Genomic DNA, 18,846 nt, shown 5'->3' with positions numbered 1-18,846 from the left:
TGGAGGAATTCCATATGCACATCGATGCATCAGTCAAAGCCTTTAGGTGAAATTCTTTCCTAGAAAGTGATTGAATTTGAATTCTTGGCAATGATATTTGCTTGGGAGAAATTTTGACATTGCCTTCTATCAATCCAATTCAAGTTCTATGTGGGTCATGAGGATATATCCTTCCTTATGATTAAAGATGATCTGAAAGGTCAAATAAGGAGATGATTACTCATATCCTTAGAGTTTGATTTTGAAGTGGTTACAAAGATTGGTCTCTTCCATGTACTAGCTTATTACCTATCACAAATATCACAAGGCCAAGATGATTTGGACCTTCTTGATGCTTCCTTGTTTCTCGCGGAGATTGTATCCCCATGGTATGTAGACATTGCCAACCTCTTGGCTACATAGTAATGCCCTCATTGAATGAAATTAACTTAGTCTAGATTGAATTAAAATATCAATAAATTCAAGAAACAACAAGTGAATGAGAAGTGAATCAAGTGTCATATCCATGCCATCGATGCAAATATATTTAATCTATAGAACAATGAAGCCATAACTAAATGATATCAAAGGTACAATGAGAATCATGGATGAGAGGCTGCTACAAGAAATCCACCTCTTGATATAGTGGGCATTGAGTATTCACCCTCAATGTTGGTGGGAAAGGCAAGAACCCTTAAGCTCCAAAAAATGGAGAATGTTTACGAATGTGCTAACAAATCATTACAGTGGCACACACTTACCTTTTATACTCCAATTTCATTTAAGGTATTTTCCTTTAAGCTAAAGGTACAAAAATTATTTTATTACAATCAAACCCTATCCAAAAGTTTTGTCCTCAAAACTTGAAGATGGAGAAGGTAAATGAATGGTGGAAATGAATAGAAAATGTCAAATACTAGAGAAACCTTGAAGAAGCCTCATCAAGATCAAACAGTGTATTTCAAAAAAAAATTCATGAGTAGGATAGCTATAGAAAATGGCCCATAACTTTGGATAGGCATGTTGGATTGGTGCATATGAGATATAAAAATGAAGTATACTTCAATAGGTATCCATCCATGCCTTGAAAATTCAATTTTGACATCAATAGGCCAATCATTTTGAATGCAAAAGTTTTATATAGCAAGTGGTCCACTGTTCAGTGAGCTACTATCCTCTTGGAGAAGCCATGGAAATTGTTCCAAATGCGAAGTATGCTGCCAAGAAGATTCTTCCATAGGCCATCACTTCCATTTAATAAGATATTCCATAATAATATGGTTCCTTAGAACCTTCTCCCGCTTACTAACAATCCTCTTGGGTTCATAGATGATTAATCCATCCTGATCAAGGAAAGCTAGTTCTTCAAGTACTTGAATATTAGGACCAATATACTTTCTGAGTTGAGAGACATGAAAAACAAAGTATGGGTTATTGAAGGTAAATCAAGTTAGTAGGAAAGATCTCAAACTTTTCTTGAAATTCGATATGGACCATAATAGCGATAAGCTTATTATGTCCACCTTTAAGAGAAGCATAATGGGACTTAGATACTTTAAAGAAGACCCAATCTCCCTCTTCAAAGGCCACATACACTACAAGATATAGACCTTATACCGACGTTTAAAGCGACGAAAATACAAATAACAAAATTTGCCCCCGTCGTCGCAAAAAGCGTCATTATTGACGATGCCATAGAAACGTTGCAATATGCGTCGCTACTTGCATCGTTATATGCGTTGCATTTTGCGACACATATAGCGACGCTACCAGTAAATTTGCAACGCTCATAGCGGGGCCAATAGCGACGCGAGCAGTAAATTTGCGACGCAAATAGCGACGGTAACAGGGGAAAAAAAAATTAGCACTGTGTGCTGTATGAGAGCTATACAAAATAGTTTCTGCACTACTGCATACAAAGCGCTTGCAAACAAAAAGAATGTATACTGAAATCATAAAACTAATACATGAAATAAATACATGATCGCATAAAATGGGATTGGTACAATCATGAAAGGATATCACTAATACATAGAAAATGTCTACATAGATCAGACAACTAAAAACTAAATGTGTGTGAGCTCCAAGGATCCAAGAGCGAGCTACAAATCCTCATCCCCCGAAAGCTCGTCCCGCCGCAAAGGAGCATCGAACGGATTTTGTAGAAAAAGAAACAACGTATCAATCCACCATACAATAATGCATTCAAATATCTCATGGTAACTAGGGACAAGAAAGATGAGTGACTTACAGGGCCGCCGCGTCTATACAATCGGTCGATCAATGCATTGAGACCGTGCCTCTCTGCATATCGAGTCTCAAGGCCTTGCGGATCACGATTTGTAATGGAGTGCTGCAAAGAAAACAAAATGCTAACTGTTAGAAACATGATTGTCAGTACAAAGAATATTTCAAAAAAACAAATAAGCAAAACAAAAGAGAAACTTACAAACTCCTCCAAATATGTCCTGTGGCCGCCATTCCCAAGATGATGCATCACTCCGGCCTCGAGTCGTGCCCTCGCCGCCTCCCGCTGCTGACTCCAACGTCCTGGCGAATCTATAGCCTCCTCCCTCAGTCGGTGCCAGTCGTCTGCATCTAACCACTTGGGCTTTGCAGCCCCACTCTTGATTGCCTTGCGTGCGTCGGATCATCTATGTGACATGTATGCATGCATGCAATCCATCATCCAGTCCGTAGAGAATCTATCTACTACGGCTGGCACTGGAAACTCCTCATGCAAGGATGCTACTATGTAGTCCTTGCTCCCCTCTTGTATGTTCTTCCAATGATCCAGGACGTTGCACCAAAAAACTTGTTGGCACAACTCCCTCATGCGAGCCATCACCCTCCTCCCCTCATCATTCATGATAACTGCTCCTGATCTACTATCAACTAGGTATCCATAACCCCTAGGAGTCTGCCTAAGATGGGTCCTCTCCCATCTCTGTCCACGCTCCTAGGCATATCCAGAAGACCCCTGTACATCCGGTGTACCGACGGGGGTACCCTCTCTTAGAGTGCCACTCAAAGAGGTGCCACCAAAGGGGGTGCCACCAAAAGGGGTGCCACCTGCTGACCGCTGCACAAAAGCCAGACTAACTGGAGTAGATGTCCCCATAGGTGTGACAAATCCTTGAGGTGACGCAGCTCCAGCTGAACGACAAGACGGAGATACCACGTCCGTGTCTCCATAGCAGCACCCCCTGATCCCGATGCAGTCCCTCCCTCTGGCCCAAGTCGTGAGCGTCGAGATCGTCTGCTCGAAGCTGAAGCATCTGATCGCGCTGAAGCAGATCTACCAGAGCGCCCTGACGAAAAACGAGACAGCTCCTGGTCCGCCATCTCTCTGAATCTTGCGAGCTAATTTGGAGACATGTGTGCCATCATGTCCTGAAACTCCTCATCGCTCATCCCTCGACTCATCTTGAAAATGTCACCTGCACAGATAAAAAATGGTGTTAGAATAATCAATTTAAACTATACAAAGCACAGTAATATAAATCATTTTTAAAAAATCCCTCTTAAAATGCATATCTTATGTACCTTTATGGAAGATCTAAACAACAAATTGAGTAATACAATTCTCCAAGAATGAAATATTCTATGGTCCCATGTTAATCTCCTGACACAACTCTGCATACATTGGAAGGTCGATAGACATGTCACCACAAAAGCACGAGTCTACCTCGTTCTCAAAAAATTCTTGGACTTCTGTATTTCCATCATTGTTAGCCGATGCGGGCTCCAAACTTGTGGTGGCCTCCACCCCTTGTAATATCGATCCCTCTATTTGCATATTTTCTTCATCTATGCCTGGAACATCGCTTTGATCATATACTCTTGCACTTCGAGGAGTTGAAGGTATAACATACCACCATCGAGGTTGTTGGGGGTTTGGATAGAAGATTACCTGTTCACAAACACGTACAAAGCGAGTTCAAACCATTGTGACATAAACCATGTCGTATTACAATTAGCAAGAAAATGACTCTTTTCACCTGTTCACAATGGGCTGGCAACACAAAGGTGTCGCGCAAATCTGTCCATTTTTTTTCGGAATCTATTTCGAGAAATCCAGATGGATCTCGTCGAACTGTTGCTCCAACTCCTCCAAGTACCACTTTGAACCACTGTACATCGAATAGTATCATGGATAAGGTACGGTAGTCCACCGTAATAATACTTTGTAAGTTTCCAAAATACTCCATCTCATCCACAACCGTGTTCGGATCCATTGCTCGTCGCCGGCTCTCTTGCTCAAACCTTGCCATGATACCACAGTCCATTGTGAAGCGCATTTTGTCAATACGCTCCACGCGAAAATGCCGTCCGCGCGACCACGCTGCACTATATATTTTGTACTGCACATTTGAAACACTCAAATTAGATGTAGCAAGCAAATTTAGATACGACACATTCTAAACCCCTCATCACCTTTGGACTACATCCCCTCGAGAACTCCCACTCCTCCATTAAGACCTCTGTCCCTTCGCTGGATACTGTGGTCAAGGCTCCATGCAACCATCATGTTGACATAAACCGCGGCATCTCCTCCATGCCTTTGAGATATCGAATCGGTCGGTGACGCATACTGCGTCGGAATTCGGTTCGCGCTTCCTCTTGATCTTGCCTTGTAATCTGGTACTTGGCGAGCCACGTCTCCATGGAGGCATGGTGTAACATACAAAAGCGATTAACCTTCTCTTCCATTGAGGCATCCATTCTTTTTTCTACCCCATTTCCAACCACCACATCTCCAGTCATTCTATCATCGTCCTTCAGCGTCCATAGCATTTCATTGTCTGGTTCCACCGTTGGTAGCCATTGCGAGATATGCACTAACGCCTCTGACACCAACCAACCTTCCGCCATGCTACTTCTGGACGAGCTCGTTGTCGCACAAAGACTTTCAGGGTTTTCATGAAGTGCTCCAGGAAGAACATCCATCGCATATGGACAGGTCCAGCAATCTGCACTTCGTCCACAAGATGCACAAGAAGGTGAACTTGTATCGTGAGCATGCTAGTGGGCAGGTATTTCTCAAAGAGACAGACCATCTCAACTGCTCCCCGCCTTGCGGATTCAATAGAGGATGTCTTAATCTCTTTCTATGAGATCCATTGCACCAAAGTCGACAACTTGTAAATGGCCCCACAAATTTCTGGAGTAAGGCATCTGCGATCGCAATCGGTAGGACAAACTGCCACAAATGAGAAAGACTTATGAATAATGGCCACTTTTCAAATTGCAAAATGTCCACGCTAATTACAATCCATTCTGTTCACAAACCTGACATATCTTATGCCAATCATGGGATTTTAGCCCAGACAATTGGTCATCTTTAGAAAATGCGGACCTGAGAGAACACATCATACCCGTCGGAGTGTGGATAGACTTGATTACTTGCTTCACAATGCGCTTTTCTTTGGTAGACAAAACCCAGGGAGCGCGAGGAAGCTGCACTCCCCCTTCAGCACTCGACTGCGGCCAAAGCGCCTCCATCTTACCTAACTCCTTCAAATCCATTCGTGACCCTATAGTGTCTCTCTTTCCTGTGATGTGGTCCCATAGCAAGCTGCCCACATTTTTGAAAATATGCATGGGATCCAACAAGTGGTTGACCTGTAAGTGGGTCCAATATAGCAACTCGTAGAAAACTGAGAACCGTCACATTCCATTTGGATGTGATTCCGGGTTTACCATTTTCAGCTCATACCAGCTTGCAGCGTTCATATGTGCTAGAGGTCGTCCAAGAAAACCTTCCCTGAGTTCATGATCCTCCGGCAAGAAAGCGGCGTGTCCTTGATATACCATCTTCTTTATGGTTCGTGACCTTCGGGAGTCTAACTATGGCCCACACAATGGACAAGCATGATAACCTGAGGTAACCAGACCTGTAAGGCGAGCCATGATCTAGTGAATACTTGATTGAATGAAATAAAATATAGATATTACCAGCGATAACAGAGGTCTGCTCACCTGAGCACTCTCCCAATCCCGGAAACTCATGCATCGTCCACATGAGAATGGCTTGAATGTTGGCTGACCGCCGACCATCGCGCCTGCTCATATCTTGCACAGTGACCCCCTCCTCCCACAAAATCTTAAGCTCATTGACTAATGGACGAAGATACACGTCCATATTTTTTACTTTGTAGTGGCCTGAGACGAGCAAGCTAAGGATGAGATGTCTTTTCTTCGTAGAAAGCCATGGAGGGATGTTGTAGTTGACAAGCACTATAGGCCACACACTGTAAGAAGTCGAGCGCAGACCAAATGGGTTCACACCATCCATGGCGAGACCGAGCCGAAGATTCCTTGGCTCTCACGCAAAGCCTGGGAAGGTAGAGTCAATGTGGCTCCATGCATGCGAATCCGCTGATATTCATTGAACTCCATCCGTGGACCTATTCTGCACATGCCACGTTGTCAAGCTTGCCATGCCAGACGTGCGAAACATGTGGTTTATGCGGGGGATGAGCGGAAAGTGTCTGAGAACTTTTTTAGGGATGGTTTGCCCTTGCAAGTCCTGTCGATACCTGTGAGCACCACACTTTGGACATGTCTCCATAGTCTCATATTCATCTCGAAACAGTATGCAGTCGTTGATACATGCATGGATGTTATTGTAGTCCATGCCAAGCTTCCGTAAAACATGTCGTGCATCATCACGAGACTCAGGCACGGTATTTGCAGATGGTAATATATGGTATTTCAATAACCTGAAAAAAATCATAAAACACCTTGAAAAAGCACAAATGTTTGCAATAATACTGTAAAAGAAAAAAATCAATGAAGCCTATGTGCAAGGTACTTGAATAACTCAGTCACACTCATATCGCTCCAACCGTATTTTGCTTGCACACTTAAGAGTGCAAGCAATGTCTTCAACGGAGATACTCGGCACCCATCATATAATGGTATGGATGCTTCCTCTCTAAGTGGGTCAGATGTCTCAACATCCATCGGAATCAATGCATTGATCATTGCCTCCATCTCAAGCTCCAAGATTGTAGGTAGGTCAGGAAGGTTGTCTGTCTCCTCTGGCATTGACAGTATAGATGGGCCTTGCGAGTGCTGGATTGACTCCTGCAATCCATCCATCGCACGTCCACGAACTCTTCTAATTGGCTGCAAAGGGTGCACTCCCCCTTGGGTCGAGACATCACCCCCCTGGATAGAAAATTTTCCAACAAGACCCAATGTTATTGTGTATGGTTTTCAATTAGCTTGCGAGAACAATGCTTGATTAATATTAACTTCAAATTATCGTTTGCTGAAAATCCACAATCGCCTGATCAATGATCTCAGATTGAAACTCGCCAAATCATCGTAGGTGTTCTATAGACAATTGGCATTTTCGTTTAATTGCCAACTTGCATTGAGAGCAAGGACATGGGACACGCTGATTAAGATACGTCTTGCGGTCTTGAACAATAAGACCTTCTTCGTTTTCCATCTTATCTACATTACAGCAAACGAGGCTTAAATGAATAGCTTTATGGAGATGTACGTCAAGTTGCAAGTTGACCATAAATCTTCCATTGTACGTCAAGGTACATAGTAGTTGAGAGATTTATGGAGATGTACGTCAAGTTGACCATAGCTTTATGGAGATGTACTCAAGTTACATAGTAGTTGAGAGATTTTTCGATGTTATATCTCGGCCTTGTATCATGCTCAAGGATTTGTTTGTCCCAGTAGATAATTATTCGTTATTGTAAAAAATTGCACTAGAGGGCTTTGAGTATAAGTAATCCATTTTGAGCATCATTGAGGATCTCTTAGTCTAATAATAAATCAGTCTCAACAAAAAGCATCTTAGAAATGTTGTTTTTTGTCCTAGGATCACGTATTAAAATTAATGCCATCTATGAAATTTATCAACTATAGTAATAAAATTTATTTCAATCAATTCTACTCATAGTCATAAGACCTGAGAGAAAATATCCTATACTCAATTTAAGGGATTCTTCTTCTATAACAATACTTTTGGGTTCATTTTGATGAAGTGCCATAATGACCATTAGTAGGGTATCATTTTCTTTTAGTCCTTCCATTGACTAATTGGCATGATTTCTAATTTGTTATGCCTATAAAGTTAATACAAAAACAATGAATTATGCATATCACAATTAGATCCCTTACTTGGACATTATGAAGGACATGACCAATTTTAAGCCATCTTAAAGAGTCACTGATGTACATGGCCCATGGCAAAGCACATTGCATACCATTATCGATAAGTCTAATATCTTAAATTTCCTTCCCCTCCCTCTCCCTCTCTTTCTCTCTTTCTCTCTTTCTCTCTTATTTCCTCTCCTAAACAAGCAAAAAAGAAAGTGATTCCCTCTCCCTCTCTTTCTCTTTCTCTCCCTCTCTCATTTCCTTCCCCTCCCTCTCCCTCTCTATCTCTCTTTCTCTCTCATTTCCTAAACAAGCATAAAAATAAAGTGATTTAAACATTAAACAAGCAAAAGGGAGAGGGAGAGAGAGACAATGCACTCTCCCTCTCTTTCTCTTTCTCTCCCTCTCTCATTTCCTTCCCCTCCCTCTCCCTCTCCCTCTCTTTCTCTCTCTCTCTTTCTCTCTCATTTCCTCTCCTAAACAAGCAAAAAATAAAGTGATTTAAACATTAAACAAGCAAAAGGGAGAGGGAGAGAGAGAATGCACTCTCCCTCCCTCTCCCTCTCTTTCTCTTTCTCTCCCTCTCTCATTTCCTCCCCCTCCCTCTCCCTCTCCCTCTCTTTCTCTTTCTCTTTCTCCCTCTCCCTCTCCCTCTCCCTCTCCCTCTCCCTCTCTCTTACTCTCTCGTTTTCTCTCCTAAACAAGCAAAAAAGAAAGTGATTTAAACATTAAACAAGCAAAAGGGAGAGGGCGAGAGAGAATGCACTCTCCCTCCCTCTCCCTCTCTTTCTCTTTCTCTCCCTCTCTCTCCCTCTCCCTCTCTTTCTCTTTCATTTCCTCTCCTAAACAAGCAAAAGAGAGTGATTTAAACCTTGAACAAGCAAAAGAAAGAGAGAGGGAGACTCACCGATGAGATATGGCGAGCGTGGGGTGGCTCCTCTTTGCAATGAAGACTCCTCCTCTCCTTCGTGAACAACGGCGGCGATGGCGGCGGTGGCGGCGGCAAGTCTTCTTCCTCTCCTTCTCTCACGACGGTCGCTCTCTCCCTCGCTCTCGCTCTCAAAACTCACAATGGAGCAAACGTGAAATGAAAACTGCGCTCAGTTTCGGCCGTGTTTTTTCCCTGTGGCCCGTCGCTATTTGCGTCGCCAATAGTGACGCCGCTATCCACCGTCGCTAATCGGCGTCGCTACTAGCTCAAATCCTTGTAGTGATACCTTCGCTTATCATCATCAGCATAAGATTTCATAGTCTCTTGGGCTTTTCAAATATTTTCCTTACATTTCTTCATAAGGGCCTCCATGTTTTCCAACTCTTCCTTAGGAAGGGGATTCACTTCATCATGAAACAATGCTCAAGATACTTGAAGCTTATAGCCATATAAAGCCTCAAAAGGTAACATGCCTATACTCATGTGGTATATGTTGTTGTAGCAAAACTCTACAAGATGAATCCAATGATCAAAGACATTTTGTGTGTGATGGCAAAAATGTCACAAATAGACTTCCAACCACTTGTTGATTCTTTCAGTTTAACCATTGATTTGTGGGTAGTAAGCTATAATTAGAGTTAGTTTTGTTCCCATGGAAGTGAAAAGGCTTTTCCAAAAATTTCCCATGAATTTTGTATTTATATCATAAATAATCTTCATAGGTAAACCATGAACTCTAAAAATTCCTTACATGGAATAATTCTACCACTTGTTAAATTGGCTGAATATTGGAGTTTGGTGGGTATAAAATGGATTGACTTGGTAAGATGATCAACCACTACAAAAATACTATTCCAACCCTTCTTAGTGGAGGGTAGTCCTTTAATGTAGTCTAGGTTGATATCAGTCCATTTACCGTGTGAAATGGGTATTGTCTAAAATAAACCACTAGGAAATCAATTGGAATCTTTATTTTGTTGGCCTAATAAGCATTGCATCACAAATTCTTTGACATCTTTCCAAAGTCCTTTCCAATAAAAGAATTTACGGATCTGATCAAAGGTTTTAAATAAACCAGTATGCCCTTTGAAAGGAGAAGAATGCATCTTTTGTAAAATCCTTTGCTTGAAAGATGATTGAGGAGTAAAATATACTATGCCTTTAAATCAAAGAATTCCATTTTGGTAGTTGAAGTTGGAAAATTCAAATTCATTGCCTTGTTGTAATTTCTTCATGATATTGGCTATTTGCTCATCAAACAAATATTTTTCCTCTATGTCTTAGCACTACAAGATATAGACCTTATACTGATGTTAAAAGTGACGAAAATGTAAATAATAAAATTTGCCCTCGTTGTTGCAAAAAGCATCATTATTGGTGACGCCATAGAACAGTTGGTATTAGTGTCATTATCAGCGTTGCTATTTGCGTCGGTATCAGCGTTGCAACATTGATATCGACACAAATAGCGACGCTCATAACGACACTCTGCAACACTAATAACGACGCAAATAACGATGCGTGCAGGTAAATTTGTGATGCTAATAGCGATGGTAACAGGGGAAAAAAGAAATTGTGGCAGGGCAGCATTGTGTGCTTTATTTGGGCCATACAAAATAGTTTCTGCACTATGTACAATGCTTGTGTAAACAAAAACAAAGTGTACTGAAATCATAACACTGATACATGAAATAAATACATGATCACATAATGAAAGCGACTAGTACAATCATGACAAGATTGTTGGGGGTAAAGGCGCCTCTGCCTAGCCGCCCGTGTATTACTACACTGACAATCACCGCCACTGCACACTGTAGGTGGCGGGCGCTTGTCTCCATCACTTTATTCTTTATTCTTTTAGTGATAGTTTGAATAAAGGAAGGCTCGGTCACACATTGTGACTATTGGAGTTCCCATTTCTAGTCTCTCCCTTTCTTGCTCTTGCTCTCCTGCCATAGCTCTCGAGTCCAACCTTTGATCCGTCACTCCCTTTCAACTGGTATCAGAGCTTTTCTTTCTCACTCTTGAGCTTGATTCATGGCATTCTCAGCATCCCATCGACTCCCTACTTGCATTGGGTCTCCTTCCCAAAAGCCATATTCGACTCCTTCGAGCTCCCGTTACTCCCCAGCTTCCCGAGCACCTTCCCAGCATTGTTGGGCACCTTTAAGGCATTACATCAGAGGTATTTGATCATTTTATTTGGGGTTTACTTCAGTTCTCAGGTCTCATAGGCTGTAAACAAGATTGGGGCAGCCACACCATTGAAGCTCCCTTGCTTATATCTCACTTGTCTTTGAACAAGACTTGTTGGAGCTTGTTTGAGGCCTTCCTTGGCTTTAACCGGACCCCTCCGAAGCTTGGCCACCATTTTTTGCAACCCCAAGACCAGCATTTACAGTTGGCGGAATCACACAGCCCTCCCATATGTGTCTTCAACATTGACAGTCACAACAACAGCTCTCCCCCTCCATTGGCACTTGAAAAGGCTCCATTTCGAGCATATGAACATGCTTTGATGCTTGATTTTAATGATTGATGTGTTGGCATAGCATTTGGACTGATTTAACACTGTTTTGGGACTATCATAATAGTCCACAGGCAATTTATGACAGTGTTACACTGACATTTGATGCTACAACTTGTTTGGCATTGTAATTTGATGCACAATTGGTCCCGTTTGATGCTCGGATGTTAGGGGAATGTATGCCTATTGTTTGGCAACCATTTGGAGCTGATTTTGGTGCTGAAATTTGTTTGAAGAGGAGAGAGAGACAGGGTTGAGCAATGTCTGAACCATTCAGGTTCCATCATATTCTTCTCATTATTTTATCATAGAGTAAAACACACATACAAGAGTAACATAGAGTAAGTGACACGCTGACTAGACAGACTAACCATAGTCAGGTCACTGACTAGCTAACCGACTTATTTAATGTAGTCACATGCAGGAGACAGCTGTACACTAGCTATCATGTCGGTAGTACATAAAGACAGTCACACACACTACACTGAGAGCTTGACTTCTAACAATCCCCCTCAAGCTCAAGACAACATCTGCACACCAAGTAGCTGTCTAAAACCACAAAACTTATCTTTACCCAGAGACTTGGTAAAGATATCTGCTACCTGCTCATCAGTCCTCACATGCATAAGATCAACCTTTCGTGCAAGGACCATCTCATGAATAAAGTGGTAGTGTACCTCTATGTGTTTTTTCCTGGCATGGTAAACTGGATTCATGGCCAGGAGTACATCAGATTATCACATAACAGTTTCACTGGAGCATCAACCTGAATATCCAAGTCAGCCATAAGCTTGAGCAGCCAAGCAATCTCACATGCTGCCAATGCAGCCCCCCTGTACTCTGCCTCAGTACTAGATAAAGCAACCATAGGCTGTTTCTTGCTGCTCCAACTAATCATGCCACTACCAAAGCTAAAGGCATAGCCACTCGTAGATTGTCTGTCAGTTGAGCATCCTGCCCAATCTGCATCTGTGTATCCAATCAGTGTCAAGGGCTTATCTCTAACATAGAACAGCCCATAGTCTACAGTGAACTTAACATACCTCATGATGCGTCTAACTGCATCCAAGTGTGGCTTTCTCGGCTTCTGCATAAACTGGCTTATCAGCCCTACTGCATAGCTCAAGTCAGGCCTAGTGATGGTCAAGTAAATCAGACTGCCGACCATCTGCCTGTACATAGTCACATCTTCTACTTCAGCCCCAGTGTTCATGTCTAGCTTTACATTCTGGTCCAGAGGTGTATCCAGTGGTTTGCATTCAGCCATGCCATACTTCTTAAGCATTTCCATGGCATAGAGCTTCTACATCAGCCATAAGCCATTTTCAGCTGGTACAACCTCAATACCCAAGAAATACTTCAGATCTCCCAGATCTTTCATGTCAAATTCAGATTTCAGCATCTTCATAGCATGCTGAATTCCCATGTCATCATCTCCAGTGATTATCAGGTCATTAACATATATGACCAGCACTACCAAGCCATTGTCAGTCTTCTTTGTAAATAGGCTATGATCAGCCCTACCAACAGCAAACCCCAATCTCTGCAAGTAGTTACTGATCCTAGCATGCCAAGCTCTCAAAGCCTGTTTCAGCCCATATAATGCCTTTTTCAGCCTGCATACATAATGCTGAAAATCAGGGTGCACATACCCTTTCGGCTGAATCATATAGACATCCTCTGCTAGGTCACCGTTAAGAAATGCATTCTTAACATCCATTTGCTGTAATTTCTAGCCTTTAGCAGCAGCCAAGGCAACAACAGTTCGTATGGTTGCCATTTTTGCAACCGGGCTGAATGTTTCATCATAATCCAAGCCATACTGCTGAGCATATCCTTTAGCGACCAGCCTTGCTTTGTACCTTTCCACACTGCCATCAGACTTACATTTGATTTTATAAACCCATTTGCAGCCAACAGGCTTTTTCCCTTCAGGCAGTGGTACCAAATCCCAAGTCTGATTTTCAGCCAAGGCTTTCATCTCTTCGTCCATAGCCATGCACCAATTTTCATCCTTTGCTGCTTCAGCATAAGTACCTGGTTCTTTGATCTCCATCACTTTTGTCATGTATGCATAATGCTTTGCAGAGTAGCCACTGTATGTCAACCTGTCAACAGGGTATCTGACCCTCTACGAGCGTCTAAGTTGTGGTCCACTACTCGATTCACCTCTCTCATGAGGCGGAATGTACCTGTTCTGCCTCGTGCCAGGCGTATAGACAGTCGGAATACCAAGTTCGCTGTCTAAAGTATCACTAGACTTATAGCCCAAAGTCATTCTGCCAGGTGTCATCATACCATCCTCAATAACTTTCTCTTTTCCTTTGCTATCCAAGACATCATGTCTCCCCCTCACTGACATACCCGTGTCAGTGGACGGTGAGCTCCTCAATCTCCCTGTCCATGGGGATACTGTCTGACTGATAGGTCGTGTCATAGCATTGCTTTGCTGCATATCAACTGTAGAGACATGAGTGGAAGGCATATCGGATGGCACTGCAACTGGTGATACATACCAAGAACCCATCTCATCAATGATGGCATCCCTGCTTACCAAAGTCTCCCTGGTAGAGGGATCATAACATTTGTATGCCTTCTTCTCTTGCGAGTATCCAATGAACACACTCTTATGCGCTTTGGGATCCATCTTTTTCCTTTTCTCATTTGCAATGTGCACATAAGCAAGATAGCCAAAGACCTTCATGTGTCTTACATCCAGCTTATAGCCATAGAGCCTCTCAAACGGTGTCATGTCATGAATGCCTGCAATGGGAGTCCTGTTCAAAATATATGCAGCTGTCACAATAGCCTCTGCCCAATAGTAAAGCGGCATATGCTTCTCATTCATCATGGCCCTAGCAGCTTCCATTAGAACCCTGTTCTTCCTTTCAGCTACTCCGTTTTGCTGCGGAGTGTAGCTGCAGGTTAGCTGCCTACGAATGTCATTTTCAGCCAAAAAATCAGCAAATTCATTGGAGACATACTCCCCACCGCTATCAAATCTCAAGCAAGAGATGTAACATTCAAATTCCTTCTCAACTTGCGCTTTAAATTTCTGAAAAATAGCAAAGACCTCATTTTTTGTTTTCAATATGTAAAGCCAGGTATATCGACTGTAGTCATCAATGAAAGATACATAGTATCTGGAACCCCCCATAGATGCATTATGAGCTGGTCCCCAAACATCAGAGTGCACTAACTGCAGTGGTCGTGTACTCTGTCTTACATGCCTGACAAACGGCAATCGTGACTGCTTACCAAACTGGCAAGCCTCGCATACATGACCAATATCTGAATATTGGAATCTAGGTAACCCTGTTACCAGCTGCTTCTTCTGCATGGTCTGCAGCCTCTGCAAATTGACATGCCCCACTCTCTTGTGCCAAATCTCTGTCCCTGATAGTGCCAGAACCCTGGGCAAACATAGCGGAGTTCATCTCTGGCAGTGTAGCATCAAGAGTGAACATTCTTCCATTTCTGTGGCCTTTCGCGATCAACTTGCATCCATTGCCAAACTCTTCAATAAAGCAGCCATGCTTATTGAAGCGAACCTGCAAGTTCTGCTATGTCATCTGGCCCATAGACAATAGGTTCTTCGTAATCGAAGGGACATGCAAAACATCATGAAGATTCTTCTTCCTGCCATCATGTACAACCAGAGGCACTTTCCCCTTGTGCTCTATGCTATGCTGCGTATCATCACCTGTGCATACATAACCATGCTTTTCAGCCACCATATCCGTGAACCAATCACCATGAGGGGTCATGTGATTCAAAGCCCCCGAGTCAATGTACCACACTGCATCATCAGATGATTTTTCAGCAGCCTTATCTTTGACATACTGCATAGCAAACAGTCTATCACCAGAGTCATTTGCCTAACTGGACGTAGCATAATGTCCATGCTGCTTGCCCTTCTGATTTCCCTGCTTCTTCCAGCAATCCTTTGCAATATGCCCATACTTTCTGTAGTAGTGACAATCCTTATCTTTATTTGGATTGTCTGACTGACGCTGTTGCTGCCAAGAGCCTCTGCCACGAGAGTTAGATCTCCCCCTGCCTCGAAAGTTGCCACTACCTTGTGCATTTGATGACTACTGATTGCTATTACTAAAGGATGCATTCTGCTGGCCCCCTCTGCCAGATCCATAGCCTCTACCACGGCTACCACGACCACGCTGATTCGAATAAAAAACTGCATCCTTATTCTTTGAGCTGCTTGACCCTGTAGCTAAGCCAAGCTTCACCTCTTCATGAATCAATAATGCAACCAGCTCATTAAAATCAGGCATCTCAGCCCGCACAGATACTGAAGTGTCAAAAGACTTGTACTCCGGACCCAAGCCATTTAAGGTCACTGCAACCATATCCTCATCTTCTACCTGTGAGCCAACAGATGCCAGCTGATCTGCTATGGTCTTAACCTCTGTGACATAATCTTATATGGATCTATTCTTCCTCTCCATGTTATTGAATTTTTGCTTCAGTTGTATCTTCCTTGCACTTGTAGTTGTGCCATAGTATTTGACCAATATATTCCATGCATCTGATGGGGATTTACAGTTCATGATCTGCATCACCATAGCATCCGAGATACATAATGACAGCCAATGTAAAACTCTGCGAGCTCTTTCCGTCCAGGCTCGATGTGCTCGTCTTTAATCAGCTGTAGGATTCCTATCTAGAACTTCAGGTTCAGCCTCAACACCCGTCACTAAGTCCCAATATCCTTTACCTATTAGAAAGTTCTCCATGCGGAACTTCCATATTGCATAATTGTTGCTATCAAGCTTTTCTCCCACAATCTGGGTTACATTATCAGTTCTATCAACATTTGCCATGTTGTAGACCTTGCTTGGCTACCTGCAAACTAAGATCTTCTTAACAGTTCAACTTCAGCCCGGAACTGTTTATGACAGTTTTCTGCAATTAATTGCAGGAAAAAAACCAGTAAATTTCAGTCAAATATCAGCCCAAACAAAGTCACAATCGGTTGATCCAACTCATAAAGACAACTGCCAATACATATGCCTGATGTTCAGTTCAGATTTAACTCCTACAGATCCACTGCCAGGGTCCAAAAGCATGCAGTCCAAACCTGTAAACTGCAATTACAGCAGCCTTTCCTAAGTCAAACTCCACCTGGATACATGTAATACATGTTCCAAAGCTGCTTAGTTGACTGCTGGTACATATGCCACTTCAGACATAAGCATAGAGACATCAGCCAGTGTATTCTTAACAAGTGCCAATGCCAAAAGTTTATGTAAAGATTGCAATCAATAAACCAGCATAACCCGCTTCAACTAGCTCAAAAAAGTCCTTAAATCAGACCATACATTTGCTTCAGTATGTCACCGTTAGTACATGACTATGTAGTGACAATACCCTGTCTACATCTGACAAGCAAGTCAAACAAAATGTCTACAATTTATATTCATCCCAAGAAGACAAGATTTCTTTTATTTCAGCTGCAAACTTCCAGTATTCAGTGGCATTTGATGCTCCTCTCAACCCAAGTCAATTCTAACATGCATATGACAGTCCAAAGCTGCTTAGTTGACTGCTGGTACATATGCCACTTCAGACATAAGCATAGAGACATCAGCCAGTGTATTCTTAACAAGTGCCAATGCCAAAAGTTTATGTAAAGATTGCAATCAATAAACCAGCATAACCCGCTTCAACTAGCTCAAAAAAGTCCTTAAATCAGACCATACATTTGCTTCAGTATGTCACCGTTAGTACATGACTATGTAGTGACAATACCCTGTCTACATCTGACAAGCAAGTCAAACAAAATGTCTACAATTTATATTCATCCCAAGAAGACAAGATTTCTTTTATTTCAACTGCAAACTTCCAGTATTCAGTGGCATTTGATGCTCCTCTCAACCCAAGTCAATTCTAACATGCATATGACAGCATATATGTCTTTCAGATGTCTGCATCTGTCACTCTGTGCTTCAGTAGAAAGCAAAATGCTTACTGCCCACAATCCAAGACAGTTTCCAGCCACAAAAGAAGCTTCAGTTCTGTGTATTTCAACCACTAAACTCAGCTTGCAATTGATCAAGACAAGTACATGTAGCCTCCAGCATGTACCTATACTTCACAGGTGCTTCTGGGCATACTCAAGAGCTTCCAATGCTCTTCAAAGTGTTGTAGACTCCATGTATGCTATGTATACAGCAGTGCAGACAATTTACACAGTTCTGCCCACTCTATTTCAGCTCATATCAGAGCTTAACCACAAGTAGTTACTCCATGTACTTCACAAATACCTTTTTCAGTAAGCATACATTAGGAGAAATATGGACTCTCTTTTTTCCCCCTTAAGGAGTGAATAAAAAAATATAGGCCTAACCAATGAGAGAGCTGGGATTCCAGATTCATGTAACATGAATCTTCTAGCCATATCTTGGACTAAATCTTCCCTCAGCAATAAAATAAGGGAAAAGGGGAGTACAAAGCTGTCACTTCTTGGAAGTTTGTGCCTCGAATTTTCATTTTCTTATTTTTTATGTTTGACTTTTCTTTTCTCCCCTTTTCAGTTTCCCCCTCTTTTTTAGGCGGAACTCAAATTTGTCATATCTCTTTCCCCGCTTCTTCTTTCCTGACGAAATTTTACAACCTCACTGTTTCTTGCCATGTCTGTAACCCTGTAAAATTTCATTTGCTTTGCACAAGCACAGAGAGAGATTCATGTGTTTTATGAGAGCAGAGCTTGTTTTACCAAAGCCCTAAGATTCTCTTCACAAAACTCTACAGGTATATTTTTCTCTTCCATAGATGTTCTATGGTAAAGTTTTATCTCGTTTGGAGAAAACCTGTGCAAGTTATGTGCATTCTCTGACATGTAATTTCTTTTGTTTTGATGCTCTAGGAGTCTCTTACAGTCAATAATAGTGATATTTTGAATACTCAACTTCTTCTTCAACATCTTAGGGTTTCTCTGTAAACAAAGTTACAGGTATATTGTCTTGTTTTTTTGTTGCTCCACTGTTAAATTTTATCTCGTTTAGACAAAATGTATACAAGTTACATGCATACTGAGATTTCCTTTGTTTTTTTACTCCAAGAATCTCCGAGGGTGAAGAACAATGATTTATTAAGAACTCAACTTCTACAACATCTTTAGGATTTTGAACACTCAACTTCTTCTTCAACATCTTAGGGTTTCTCTGTAAACAAAGTTACAGGTATATTGTCTTGTTTTTTTGTTGCTCCACTGTTAAATTTTATCTCCTTTAGACAAAATGCATACAAGTTACATGCA

This window comes from Lygodium microphyllum, chromosome 6 (assembly GCF_053477565.2).
Source record: "Lygodium microphyllum isolate KBCC chromosome 6, Lygodium_microphyllum_v1.1.10, whole genome shotgun sequence".
Classification (NCBI taxonomy): domain Eukaryota; kingdom Viridiplantae; phylum Streptophyta; class Polypodiopsida; order Schizaeales; family Lygodiaceae; genus Lygodium; species Lygodium microphyllum.
The sequence above is the reverse complement of the archived record's forward strand: the minus strand, read 5'-3'. Positions refer to the sequence as shown.